General features: G+C 39.0%; 1 non-coding gene across 1 annotated transcript; it reads right to left on the reverse strand.

Annotated features, from left to right (window-relative positions):
- Positions 1-13,288: 13,288 nt before the first annotated feature.
- On the reverse strand, positions 13,289-13,396 carry LOC130958584 (small nucleolar RNA R71). Its single transcript, XR_009077697.1, has one exon. It is a non-coding gene; the product is annotated as a small nucleolar RNA R71 (small nucleolar RNA).
- Between the last annotated feature and the right edge of the window lie 813 nt (positions 13,397-14,209).

Below are 14,209 nucleotides of genomic sequence, written 5' to 3' on the forward strand. Positions count from 1 at the left end.
GATTATTAGTGCTTAAATATTGTATTCTTTTGTGCTTAATTGGAAGATTTCCTTGATCTTTTAATTTTATAAATCTTGTAGGAAATAAGAAGAAAAAGAAGCAAAGAAGCACAAAAAAAGGAGAAAAAAAGAGCTTTAGGACACACTTTGAAGTTGGAGCACACTTTGGAGCCTTAGGCCACGCTTTTAAAAGCGTGGCCCATGACCAAATTAAAGAGGAAAACAACCAGCACGCACACTGCCCTGCCCTGCCAAGGGCAGGGCAGAATCATGATGAAACAAAGTGAGGTTGGAGCAAATTTTCGCTAAGTTAAAATCTGGCCGCTCACAGCATGACCATGCCTACTTCAAAAGGGCTATAACTTGAGCTACAGACGTCCGATTGATGTGCTTCTAGTTGCGTTGGAAAGCTGACATTTAGAGCTTTCCAACGATATATAGCAATCCATATTTGGCGTACAATTGAGGTAGGAACGAAAGGCATCTTTAAGAGCCAAAAATAAGCGAAAATAAACCAAAGTGCTTCCACCAAGGCTCGAAGCTGGAACCTCACCCCAAAACAAAGTAGCGCTCAATTTTCTGCCCTGCCCTCTTGGAGAGCAGGGCAATGTCGTGCTCTTCATGGAAAATCAAAGAAAAAAATTGCTCCTCAAGTGCTTTCACCAAGGTTCGAACACAAGACCTTCAAGGACGTAAAGGCTTAGGCTTGGCGCACACAAGCGCATCATGGCACGGTCAAGGAACGTGGTGCGCGCACAAGACACACCAAGGCAACATTGCCCTGCCCTCCACAAGGGCAGGGCAGCATCCTGCAGCACCCAACACGCACGCAAGCACCAGCATGCACCATTTCCTGCTCTGCCCTCCACAAGGGCAGGGCAGCCTCCTGGGAGCAAATAATCATGGGCCAAAAGTTCAATTTCATATAAATTCAATTCCTCACCAAATTGAATCAAGGCCATCCAAGACCCATTCTCCCTCAAATCCAAAGCAAGCAAAAGCCCACATCATCACTCAAAGGCACATGGATCAATTAAATTAGGATTTTCATTTTTGTAATTTTTTTTAATTTCATTTTCATTTTTCATTTTGTAAAGCCTATATAAAGGCATCAATAGGAGCAGAATAGAGGAGGGCAACTCTATTAGAAAGCTCTCTTAGTTTTCATTTTCATTTTGGATCTTGGGTGGAGAATTGAAGAACTTCTGTTTCAATTCCACCTTGAGATCTCTTGTTAATCTTTCTGCATAATTCAAAATTCAGTTGCTGTTTTAAATCTTCTTCTTCTGCAACTTTAGCTTTTCTGTTTTGGATCTTGAATTGAGGTTGAAGAGCTCCATTGATTTAAATTCTGAGAATCATCTTCCACTCTTCCTCTCAACTGATCTAAGGATTGGGTTTTAATCTTCTCTGCTATTTTTAAACCTTAGTTTCTTCTGCAATATATTTTCTGACTGAGCAAAGGAGAATTGAGATCCAGATTTGCTTCATGAGTTCATTGCTCTTCTTGGATCCTTAAATTCCCTTTTAGATTTTACAATTGAGCTAAGTTTCTTTCTGTCTTGTTCTTCAAGCAATTTTTCATTTCTGTTTGAATCTGCTGCACCTACTTCATCTTTTACTTCTTTGCTTGATTGCATTTTACATTTTCTTGTTGAAGTTTTAATTCCCAGCACCCAATCTCTTTTACTTTTCATGCAATTTAATTATCCTGCAATTATTCTAAGTGCTGCTTATTGCTTTCCTTTAAATTTCCTGCACCCAATCCCCTTTACATTTCCTGCAATTTACATTTCTTGTCATTTAAGTTTCTGCAATTTACATTACTTGCTCTTTAAGCTTCCTGCCTATTTACATTCTGTAATTTAAGTTCACTGCTATTTACATTCTGTTGCAACAATTCTCACTCACCAATGTTAGCTTGACTAAACTAATCACCCACTAAAGTTGCTTGATCCATCAATCCCTGTGGGATCGACCTCACTCTAAGTGAGTTATTACTACTTGATGCAACCCGGTACACTTGCCGGTTAAATTTGTGTGTTGGAAATTCGTTTTTCCGCAAAAACACCATCAAGTTTTTGGCGCCGTTGCCGGGGATTGATTAGATCAACAATGATTAAGTGGGTGAGAAGTCTAGATCAAGCATTTTTTTGTTTTTGTTCTCTGTTTTAAATTGATAGCAAGGTGTTTGAGTTTTTGCCTCACTAAGAAATTTTCATCTCTGATATGAGTATTTTCAATTTTTCTTGGTGTTGTGTTTTCCAAAATTTAAATGGAGTTCAACTCATCTTATGATCAAACAAATTTTATGGGATATTACCAACCATCACCAATCTCTAATGGTGGTTGGGAATATCACCAAGAAATCACAGATTCTGAGCACTCCAATCCATGGAGATTTGCTTCACAGACACAAGATGAGCAAGAAAATCATATGGGATATTTTCTTCCACCACAAAATGATGTTAGTCATGATTCTAATGGTGGTTGGGAAGGAAATTCTAATGCTCCATATGATATTCATCCAAAGATATCATCACTTGACCATGCTCAACAGAAAGCCTCTATCAAAATTCACCGCCCACACAAACTTTCATGAACCAAAGCCTCTCAAAGCTTGAGATCATGATTGAAAAATATGAGAGGGAGGCACAGATATCCTGGAACGAGCAAGAGAATTCATTCAAAAACATGGAAATAATGTTAGCTCAATTGGTGAGTGCAACAAGGAAAGAGGAAAAACAAGAGGAAGAGGCTACTGAGTCAAGTGAATTTTTAGTGAAGAAGGAAGAGGTGGTGGAAATATTTCAACCTGAAACTGCACTTGAGATGACAAGAGCACATGACAACTCACAACTCTCACAAACTTCCCTGGACCAAAACGCCTCAACACTTGAATCCATGATTGAAAGGTATGAAGAGGAGATGAAGAAAGCTTGGGAAGATCAACAAACCTCCTCCATAAAAGAGCTATTAAAGCAAATGTTGAGTGTAAAAGAGGAAGTGGAAGAACAAGCTAGTGAGGAGGACAATCAAGAACGTCCAAACTCAAGGGAAACAGAGAGGCACATGAAGGACAAGCTCATTGAACCACCAACTCAAAAGGCTCTAGATGAAGATCAAACTCCAAAAATCACACAACAACCATGTCTTGACATCCAAGAAGTGAAGGCAACTAACAAAAACACCAATCTTGTCTCTGAACCAGCAAGCAAGATCAATCAAGCCATTTGCAAAAGGAAGCTTGTTGAGGAAAGGCCAAGGCAAGGGACACTAGCTGAATCTTTCCCTCCTTTGAGGTCATTCCTCTTAACAAACTGGAAGAAGAGGAAGAAAGTGAAGAACAACATGTCAAGCTAATGACACTAAAAGAGCACTTGTTGGGAGGTAACCCAACCGTAGGTAACATTTCTTATCTGCTTTGTTTTCTTTCTTTGCTTTGTTTAAATTCAATAAATTGGCATATGGTTACATTCTAAGTTTAGTGTTACCTTGCAACAAATTATTTTCAATCTTTTTGGATAATTGCATCAAATCAAAAATGAAAGTGACACACCAAGATTCTAAGTTTGGTGTGCCACTTATTTTCTATGCAATTCATTCAAGTAACACTACTTGTCTGCATAATCATAATGCCTCAGCAGTTTTATTTTTTTTATTTTCTTTTAATTTGACACTGTTTCATTCTACTTTCTTTAGTCATTTTTCTATTTTTGAATGCTTTCATTTTAGTTTGCTTATTTACTGTGTTTGTTAATACATTACCAAAAGAGCTTTATTCATGACAGATTCTTGGCTTGGTGATTGTACTTAACAAATAACAGTTTCACTTGCTTAGTTTTAGTTCAAATAAATTGACATATGATTGCATTCTAAGTTTGGTGTTGCTATGCAACAAAAATTGGTTCAAATTCTTACAAGGTACTTGCATTAATTCCAAATGAAAGTGTCACACTAAGTTTGGTGTGCCACTTATATTTTATGCAATGTATCATGCACACCCTCTTATGTTTGCAATCATAATGTTTCTGTTTCTTTGTGCCTTGATTGTTATCTTTAATTTTGCTTGTTTAAAACACATGTACTACTAACATTTTATTGTGTAAGACATTCATGATCCATCTTAGCCCCATAGCCATTGTTCTAATTATTGCTTGAGGATGAACAAGCATTCTAAGTTTGGTATGGGAAGGAGGAAAATGGGAGGAAAATGACAACAATAGAGAAGATGAACTACAAGGTTGTAAAGTTCCTTTTCCTCTCATTTGTTTCATAAACTGCATGATTGTCTTTACCTTCTCTCTATACGTGTGTGTATGAATAAGCATAGCTTGAATTTTGATTTATAATATGTTGATGTGGCATTATAACTACCAACTTGAGCTTTGTGAATTCAAAAGCAATAAAGCATCATGATCATAAACAAACAAGGCATTAAAGAAGATTTTAGCATGTGCATAAAAGTATTGGAAAGCTAGTATGATTGATTGTTGCTCAATTGCATTGGATTTTATTTAATTGAAGTTTTTATCTAGGACATTTTGTGAAATCTTTTGAAATCATGAAAACCTTGAAGAAGCAAATACAATTAAAGCAAGAAAAGAAAAAGGGAAAGAATGAGAAAGCTGAAGGCTATGAGTACCAATGGCAATTTATTTGCTAAGTGCTTGTGGTGTTTATGTATCAAGCCAAATGCTTGAAAACAAAACACTTAGAAGTCAAGGCTAGGCTCAAGTGCAAAAGCACTCCTTCAAAGCTCAAGGTTCTGAGCATCAATGATTAGAGAGTTAAGAAAAGAAACAAATGAGCTTAGTGAAGTCCTCTAATTAAATGCTTGTGGTGCTTATGTATCAAGTGGTAATACTTGAAAACAAAGCATTTAGAAGTCGTAGCTTTGTTATTAACTCATGGGGCAAAGCACCCAAAAGGAGAAGTAAAAAAAAAAAAAAGAAAAAAAAAATCAAAAGCTTGTTTCAAGGAAGAATTATAAGAAAAAGATTTCATAAATTGAGCTAGATGGAAGCATCAATCATTTACATTTCTTTTGTGATTGAAGCATGCATAGAAAACTAGCTTGCCATGAACATTAACTTGCTACTCTTCTTACCTTGGATTGTCAATTTCTATTGCATGATTCTTTTCTTGCTTGGGGACAAGCAAGGTTTAAGTTTGGTGTTGTGATGACATGTCATCATATACCTATTTTTCTATGCTTTTTCATACAAGAAATTGATGATTAGTGCTTAAATATTGCATTCTTTTGTGCTTAATTGGAAGATTTCCTTGATCTTTTAATTTTATAAATCTTGTAGGAAATAAGAAGAAAAAGAAGCAAAGAAGCACAAAAAAAGGAGAAAAAAAGAGCTTTGGGACACACTTTGAAGTTGGAGCACACTTTGGAGCCTTAGGCCACGCTTTTAAAAGCGTGGCCCATGACCAAATTAAAGAGGAAAACAACCAGCACGCACACTGCCCTGCCCTTGCCAAGGGCAGGGCAGAATCATGATGAAACAAAGTGAGGTTGGAGCAAATTTTCGCTAAGTTAAAAGCTGGCCGCTCACAGCATGACCATGCCTACTTCAAAGGGCTATAACTTGAGCTACAGATGTCCGATTGATGTGCTTCCAGTTGCGTTGGAAAGCTGACATTTAGAGCTTTCCAACGATATATAGCAATTCATATTTGGCGTAAAATTGAGGGAGGAACGAAAGGCATCTTTAAGGGCAAAAAATAAGCGAAAATAAACCAAAGTGCTTCCACCAAGGCTCGAAGCTGGAACCTCATCCCAAAACAAAGTAGCGCTCAATTTTCTGCCCTGCCCTCTTGGAGAGCAGGGCAATGTCGTGCTCTTCATGGAAAATCAAAGAAAAAAATTGCTCCTCAAGTGCTTTCACCAAGGTTCGAACACAAGACCTTCAAGGAAGTAAAGGCTTAGGCTTGGCGCACACAAGCGCATCATGGCACGGTCAAGGAACGTGGTGCGCGCACAAGACACACCAAGGCAACATTGCCCTGCCCTCCACAAGGGCAGGGCAGCATTCTGCAGCACCCAACACGCACGCAAGCACCAGCATGCACCATTTCCTGCTCTGCCCTCCACAAGGGCAGGGCAGCCTCCTGGGAGCAAATAATCATGGGCCAAAAGTTCAATTTCATATAAATTCAATTCCTCACCAAATTGAATCAAGGCCATCCAAGACCCATTCCCCCTCAAATCCAAAGCAAGCAAAAGCCCACATCATCACTCAAAGGCACATGGATCAATTAAATTAGGATTTTCATTTTTGTAATTTGTTTTAATTTCATTTTCATTTTTCATTTTGTAAAGCCTATATAAAGGCATCAATAGGAGCAGAATAGAGGAGGGCAGCTCTATTAGAAAGCTCTCTTAGTTTTCATTTTCATTTTGGATCTTGGGTGGAGAATTGAAGAACTTCTGTTTCAATTCCACCTTGAGATCTCTTGTTAATCTTTCTGCATAATTCAAAATTCATTTGCTGTTTTAAATCTTCTTCTTCTGCAACTTTAGCTTTTCTGTTTTGGATCTTGAATTGAGGTTGAAGAGCTCCATTGATTCAAATTCTGAGAATCATCTTCCACTCTTCCTCTCAATTGATCTAAGGATTGGGTTTTAATCTTCTCTACTATTTTTAAACCTTAGTTTCTTCTGCAATATATTTTCTGACTGAGCAAAGGAGAATTGAGATCCAGATTTGCTTCCTGAGTTCTTTTCTCTTCTTGGATCCTCAAATTCCCTTTTAGATTTTACAATTGAGCTAAGTTTCTTTCTGTCTTGTTCTTCAAGCAATTTTTCATTTCTGTTTGAATCTGCTGCACCTACTTCATCTTTTACTTCTTTGCTTGATTGCATTTTACATTTTCTTGTTGAAGTTTTAATTCCCAGCACCCAATCTCTTTTACTTTTCATGCAATTTAATTATCCTGCAATTATTCTAAGTGCTGCATATTGCTTTTCTTTAAATTTCCTGCACCCAATCCCCTTTACATTTCCTGCAATTTACATTTCTTGTCATTTAAGTTTCTGCAATTTACATTATTTGCTCTTTAAGCTTCCTGCCTATTTACATTCTGCAATTTAAGTTCACTGCTATTTACATTCTGTTGCAACAATTCTCACTCACCAATGTTAGCTTGACTAAACTAATCACCCACTAAAGTTGCTTGATCCATCAATCCCTGTGGGATCGACCTCACTCTAAGTGAGTTATTACTACTTGATGCAACCCGGTACACTTGCCGATTAAATTTGTGTGTTGGAAATTCGTTTTTCCACAAAAACACCATCAAGTTTTCACCTTGCCGACCTGTTGCTTTGTAATCGGACGATGAATTTGGTTTTCATCTTGCCGACTTTGTCGTGATCGGGCGGTGAATTTGGTTTTCACCTTGCCGACCTTTGTCGTGATCGGGCAGTGAATTTGGTTTTCACCTTGCCGACCTGTCGTAATCGGACGTCTTGGTAGGAAACTTTTTAGGGAATCTGCAAACTTTTAAACAATAAAATGAAGATATGAATAAGAGTGTGTATATGTTAGTGCTTACCCTTCTAGGTCGGGCAATCTTTTTGGATCTCGGCCTAGCGCCCTTTTTTAGATTGCAGGCATGCCATGACCTTGGTAGCTCTTGCCCCTCGAGGTCGGATACTCTGTCGTAGCCTTTCCCCAGTTCCTCTGAACACTTGGTATGGTTCTTTCCAGTTGGCTACTAGCTTTCCTTTCCCTGACCGACCTGTTCTGATGTCATTTCGGAATAGGATGGGGTAGTTGTTGGCGAAACTTCGCTGGATTACCCTCTGATTGTATCTTGAGGCCATTTGACACTTTAACGCTTCCTTCCTAATCCGAGTAGGTCGAGTTCTTCCCTTTGGTTTTGGGAGTTGACCTCTTTATTGTAGAGGATCATTCTAGGGGATCCTTCTTCGATCTCTACTGGGATCATTGCCTTCACTCCGCGCGGTGAAGTGTGGAGTTGTTCGATATGCCCATAGGACTTGTGGGAGCTCTTCAGCCCAAGCTCCCTTTTGATCTGAAGAACTTTGGTTCTTTCTGCAAAAAGTTTACGTCTTTGATAATTTGTTGTGACTTTTCTTTTGTCGTTCGCCTTTTGAGGAGAATGTGTGCTTTGCTTAGGATTTGGTTCTTGTTCCTGTTTCTTTTCATCGTTGCCTGACTCCTTTTGTACAAAAGTTTGAGCTTTTGTGTTGACCTTTTATTTGAGAGGTGTTCGGACTATTTGGGTATAGATTGTCGACTTCTCTTCTCTGTGTTCTTGCCCTGTTGTTGCCTCCAAAGGGTGCCCCTGGACTTTCGTGTGAGTCATGGGGTTTCTCTTTTACTGCTGTATCTGATATCTGATGTTTTGCTGTTACTGTCCGAGTTGTTTCCTTATTTGTCCGAGTTATTTAGTAATAACCCCATGGTTGACCTATGTCTTCTTGAAAAAATATTGCTGAGATGTCTACTAAGATTCCGGACGGCATGTCTGATTGACTGGATTCCATAGTTGTAATGCGTGTTACTGTGGCTGACCCTGAGTACTATGTGCGATTTAGGATGCTCCGTAGAATTTGTAGGGATAAGGATGAGGAGGAGAATTATGAGCTGGTGTTGCCGGACCCTGAGGAGAGGGTTTGTTTTCCTTCCTTGTTGTGGTCTTGTAATGTAGCCTGGATGAGGCTTCTGTTATTGCCCCCTGGTTTGGTGTTGGCTAGTTTTGAAAATGAATCAGCTCAGGCATTCTGCTCCCGAGGTTTGTGTCGGACTTCATATTCTCCAAATTGTCCGAGCTGTTGGTGCTGGTTGATTTTGAAAGTGCATCAGCTCGGGCATTATGCTCCCGAGATATGTGTTGGACTTTATATTCCCCGAAATGTCCGAGCTATTTTTCGTTTTTGTCCAGGGTCCCCCGAATTGTCCAAGCTATTTTTTGGTTTTGTCCAGGGTCCCCCGAATTACCCGAGGTATTTTTTCATGGTGGGATCCTCAGCTTGGTCATTTAGCTTGATTTGGCTTCCCTGATCGCTTTCTATAATTACACCCGCACCACTTCCGGTTTTGTTTGAAGAGTCGTCCATGTAGAGTTTCCATTTTGTAGGAGTTCCCGGGGTGTTAGTGTATTCTGTAATAAAGTCGGCCAGATACTGTGATTTGATGGCTGTCCGAGCTTCATGTCGAAGATCGAATTCGGATAACTCGATTGCCCACTGTAAGATTCTTCCAGCTAAGTCTGTTTTCTGTAGGATGCCTTTTATAGGCTGGTTGGTCTGAACTCTAATAGTGTGAGCTTGAAAATATGGGCAGAGTTGTCGAGAAGAGAATATGAGGGCGTAGGCGAACTTTTCTATCTTTTGATAGTTTACTTCGGCCCCTTGTAGAGCCTTGATGATGTAGTAGATGGGTTGTTGCCCACTTTTGTCTTCTTTAACTGGTGATGAGGTGATGAGCGGATAATTTGTACGCTTTTTGGCATTGTTTTTAGTATGTTTTTAGTATCTTTTAGTTAGTTTTTATTATATTTTTATTAGTTTTTAGTTAAAAATCACTTTTCTGGACTTTACTATGAGTTTGTGTGTTTTTCATTGATTTCAGGTATTTTCTGGCTGAAATTGAGGGATCTGAGCAAAAATCTGATCCAGAGACTCAAAAGGACTGCAGATGCTGTTGGATTCTGACCTCCCTGCACTCGAAGTGGATTTTCTGGAGCTACAGAAGCCCATCGGCGCGCTCTCAACGGCGTTGGAAAGTAGACATCCTGGGCTTTCCAGCAATATATGATAGTCCATACTTTGCCCAAGATTTGATGGCCCAAACAGGCGTTCAAAGTCACCTCAAGAAATTCCAGCGTTAAACGCCGGAACTGGCACCTAAATGGGAGTTAAACGCCCAAACTGGCATAAAAGCTGGCGTTTAACTCCAAGAAGAGTCTCTACACGAAAATGCTTCATTGCTCAGCCCAAGCACACACCAAGTGGGCCCGGAAGTGGATTTTTATGTCATTTACTCATCTCTATACACCCTAGGCTACTAGTTTTCTATAAGTAGGACCTTTTACTATTGTATTTTCATCTTTGGATTATTTTTAGATCCTTTGATCATCTTTGGACATCTAGTTCTTAGATCACTGGGAGGCTGGCCATTCGGCCATGCCTAGACCTTGTTCTTATGTATTTTCAACGGTGGAGTTTCTACACACCATAGATTAAGGTGTGGAGCTCTGCTGTACCTCGAGTATTAATGCAATTACTATTGTTCTTCTATTCAATTTCACTTGTTCTTTGTCCAAGATATCACTTGTTCTTCAACTTGATGAATGTGATGATCCGTGACACTCATCATCATTCTCACTCATGAACAAAGTGACTGACAACCATTCTTGTTCTACAAGCATACGAGGCTTAGTGAATATCTCTTGGATTCCTGATACACGATGCATGGTTGATCGCCTGACAACCGAGTGCTCGCCTGACAAACGAGCCAGCCATTCTGTGAGATCAGAGTCTTTGTGGTATAGGCGAGAACTGATGGCGGCATTCAAGAGAATCCGGAAGGTCTAACCTTGTCTGTGGTATTCTGAGTAGGATTCAATGATTGAATGACTGTGACGTGCTTCAAACTCCTGAAGGCGGGGCGTTAGTGACAGACGCAAAAGAATCACTGGATTCTATTCCGGCCTGATTGAGAATCGACAGATGGATAGCCGTGCCGTGACAGGGTGCGTTGAACATTTCCAATGAGAGGATGGGAGGTAGCCACTGACAACGGTGAAACCCTTGCATAAGCTTGCCATGGAAAGGAGTAAGAAGGATTGGATGAAGACTGTAGGAAAGCAGAGAGACGGAAGGGAAGGCATCTTCATACGCTTGTCTGAAGCTCTCACCAATGATATACATAAGTATCTCTATCTTTATCTTTATGCTTTATTCGTTTATCACTATACCAAATTGAGTCTGCCTGACTGAGATTTACAAGGTGACCATAGCTTGCTTCATAGCAACAATCTCCGTGGGATCGACCCTTACTCGCGTAAGGTTTATTACTTGGACGACCCAGTGCACTTGCTGGTTAGTTGTGCGAAGTTGTGTTTATGCCATGGTATTGAGCACCAAGTCTTTGGAGCCATTACCGAGGATTGTTTTGTGTATTAAAAAGTAGTGATCACAATTTCGTGCACCAAGTTTTTGGCGCCGTTGCCGGGGATTGTTTGTGTATGGACAACTGACGGTTCATCTTGTTGCTTAGATTAGGTATTATTTTTCTTCAGAGTTCTTAAGAATGAATTCTAGTGTTTCAAGGTGATGTTCTTATCATCACCAAAGCTGATTGATCCTCATCAATTTAGCTCTTGAATGCAATGTCCTGCTGAAGCTTGGCTAGCCATGTCTAATTCCTTTAGACTAAAGCTTTAGACTAACATTACATGATTCCTGGAATTCTCATTAAGAATTTTGATACCTTTATTTTCCTTTTCACTTAATTTTCGAAAAATCCAAAAAAAAATTACAAAATCATAAAATCCAAAAATATTTCTTGTTTAAGTCTAGTGTCTCATTTTAAGTTTGGTGTCAATTGCATGTTTCTGTTCTTCTTGCATTTTTCGAATTTATGCATGTGTCTTCATTAATCTTCAAGTTGTTCTTGATGATTTCCTTGTTTTGATCTTTGAATTCTATTGACTTGAGTATTTCTGTTGTTTGTCATATGCATTCTCATTTTGTTAGTGTCAATAGTATACAAACTGCTAAGTTTGGTGTCTTGCATGCATTGTTATTTGATTTTAGTTGCATTTTGATTATTCCTCATTATTAAAAATCCAAAAATATTTTTAATTTGTGTCCTTTCAAGTCAATAATATAGAGAATTGAAGATTCAGAACATACTGCAGAAGAATTATACAGAAAAAGCTGGGCGTTCAAAACGCCCAGTAAAGAAGGACAGACTGGCGTTTAAACGCCAGCCAGGGTGCCTGGTTGGGCGTTTAACGCCCAAAAGGGTAGAGTTTTGGGCGTTAAACGCCAGAATGTGCACCATTCTGGGCGTTTAACGCCAGGATGGCACAAGGGGGAAGATTTTGTTTTCAAATCAATTTTTTTTCAAGTTTTCAAAGTTTTTCAAAATCAAATCTTTTTCAAATCATATCTTTTCAATCAAATGTTTTCAAAATCAATTTCTTTCCTTACTAACAATTAATGATTTGATTGAACATCTCATATTTGTTGCCTTTTCTGTTGAGAAAGGTTTAATGTTTGAATCATATCTTTTCTTGTTAGGCAAGTCATTAATTTTTAAAATCAAATATTTTTAAAATTGTTTTCAAATCATATCTTTTCAATCATATCTTTTTAAAAGCATAACTTTTCAATCAAATCTTTTTAATCACATTTTTTTTAAATAGTTTTCAATCATATCTTTTTGATTTCTAATTTCAAAATCTTTTTCAAAAATCAATTGATCTCTTTCCCACTCTTTGTTTTCGAAAATTAATCAGTGTTTTTCAAAATGTTTTTAAAATCTTTTACTTAAATTTTCGAAAATTACTTCCCTTCTTCTTACATCCTTCTATTTATGGACTAACACTATTCCTTAATGCAAAATTTGAACTCCATCTTCTTTGATAAGTTCGAATTTTCTACTTCTGCCTTCTATTTTTCTTCCTCTGACACCTCAAGGAGTCTCTATACTGTGATATAGAGGATTCTACATTTTCTTGTTCTCTTCTCTTTCATATGAGCAGGAGCAGAGACAAAGGCATTCTTGTTGAAGCTGACCCTGAACCTGAAAGGACCTTGAAGCAAAAGCTAAGAGAAGCTAAGGCACAACTCTCTGTTGAGGACCTGACCGAATTCTTCAAAGAAGAAGAACCTATGGCAGCCGAAAACAACAATAATGCCAACAATGCAAGGAAGGTGCTGGGTGACTTTACTGCACCTACTCCCGACTTCTATGGGAGAAGCATCTCTATCCCTGCCATTGGAGCAAACAACTTTGAGCTTAAGCCTCAATTAGTTTCTCTAATGCAACAGAATTGCAAGTTCCATGGACTTCCATTGGAAGATCCTCATCAGTTTTTAGCTGAGTTCTTGCAAATCTGTGACACAGTCAAGACTAATGGGGTTGACCCTGAGGTCTACAGACTGATGCTATTCCCTTTTGCTGTAAGAGACAGAGCTAGAATATGGTTGGACTCTCAACCTAAAGAAAGCCTGGACTCTTGGGAAAAGCTAGTCAATGCCTTCTTGGCAAAGTTCTTTCCACCTCAAAAATTGAGTAAGCTTAGAGTGGAAGTCCAAACCTTCAGACAGAAGGATGGTGAATCCCTCTATGAAGCTTGGGAAAGATACAAACAATTAATCAGAAAGTGTCCCTCAGACATGCTTTCTGAATGGAGCATGATAGGTATTTTCTATGATGGTCTTTCTGAACTATCCAAGATGTCTTTGGATAGCTCTGCTGGAGGATCTCTTCATCTGAAGAAGACGCCTACAGAGGCTCAAGAGCTCATTGAAATGGTTGCAAATAACCAATTCATGTACACTTCTGAAAGAAATCCTGTGAACAATGGGACAAGTCAGAAGAAAGGAGTTCTTGAGATTGACACTCTGAATGCCATTTTGGCTCAGAACAAGATATTGACTCAACAAGTCAATCTGATTTCTCAAAGTCTGTCTGGAATGCAAAATGCACCAAGCAGTACTAAGGATGCTTCATCTGAAGAAGAAGCTTATGATCCTGAGAACCCTTCAATGGAAGAGGTGAATTACCTAGGAGCACCCTATGGAAACACCTATAATTCTTCATGGAGAAATCACCCAAATTTCTCATGGAAGAATCAAGAGAGACCTCAACAAGGTTTCAACAACAACAATGGTGGAAGAAACAGGTTTAACAATGGCAAGCCTTTTCCATCATCTTCTCAGCAACAGACAGAGAATTCTAAGCAGAACCCCTCTGACTTAGCAACCATGGTCTCTGATCTAATCAAAACCACTCAAAGTTTCATGACTGAAACAAGGTCCTCCATTAGAAATTTGGAGGCACAAGTGGGACAGCTGAGCAAGAAAATTACTGAACTCCCTCCAAGTACTCTCCCAAGCAATACAGAAGAAAATCCAAAAGGAGAGTGCAAGGCCATAAACATGGCCGAATTTGGAGAGGAAAGAGAGGAAGTGGACGCCACTGAGGAAGACCTC

The sequence above is a fragment of the Arachis stenosperma genome, chromosome 10 (genome assembly GCF_014773155.1).
Source record: "Arachis stenosperma cultivar V10309 chromosome 10, arast.V10309.gnm1.PFL2, whole genome shotgun sequence".
Taxonomy (NCBI): Eukaryota; Viridiplantae; Streptophyta; class Magnoliopsida; order Fabales; family Fabaceae; genus Arachis; species Arachis stenosperma.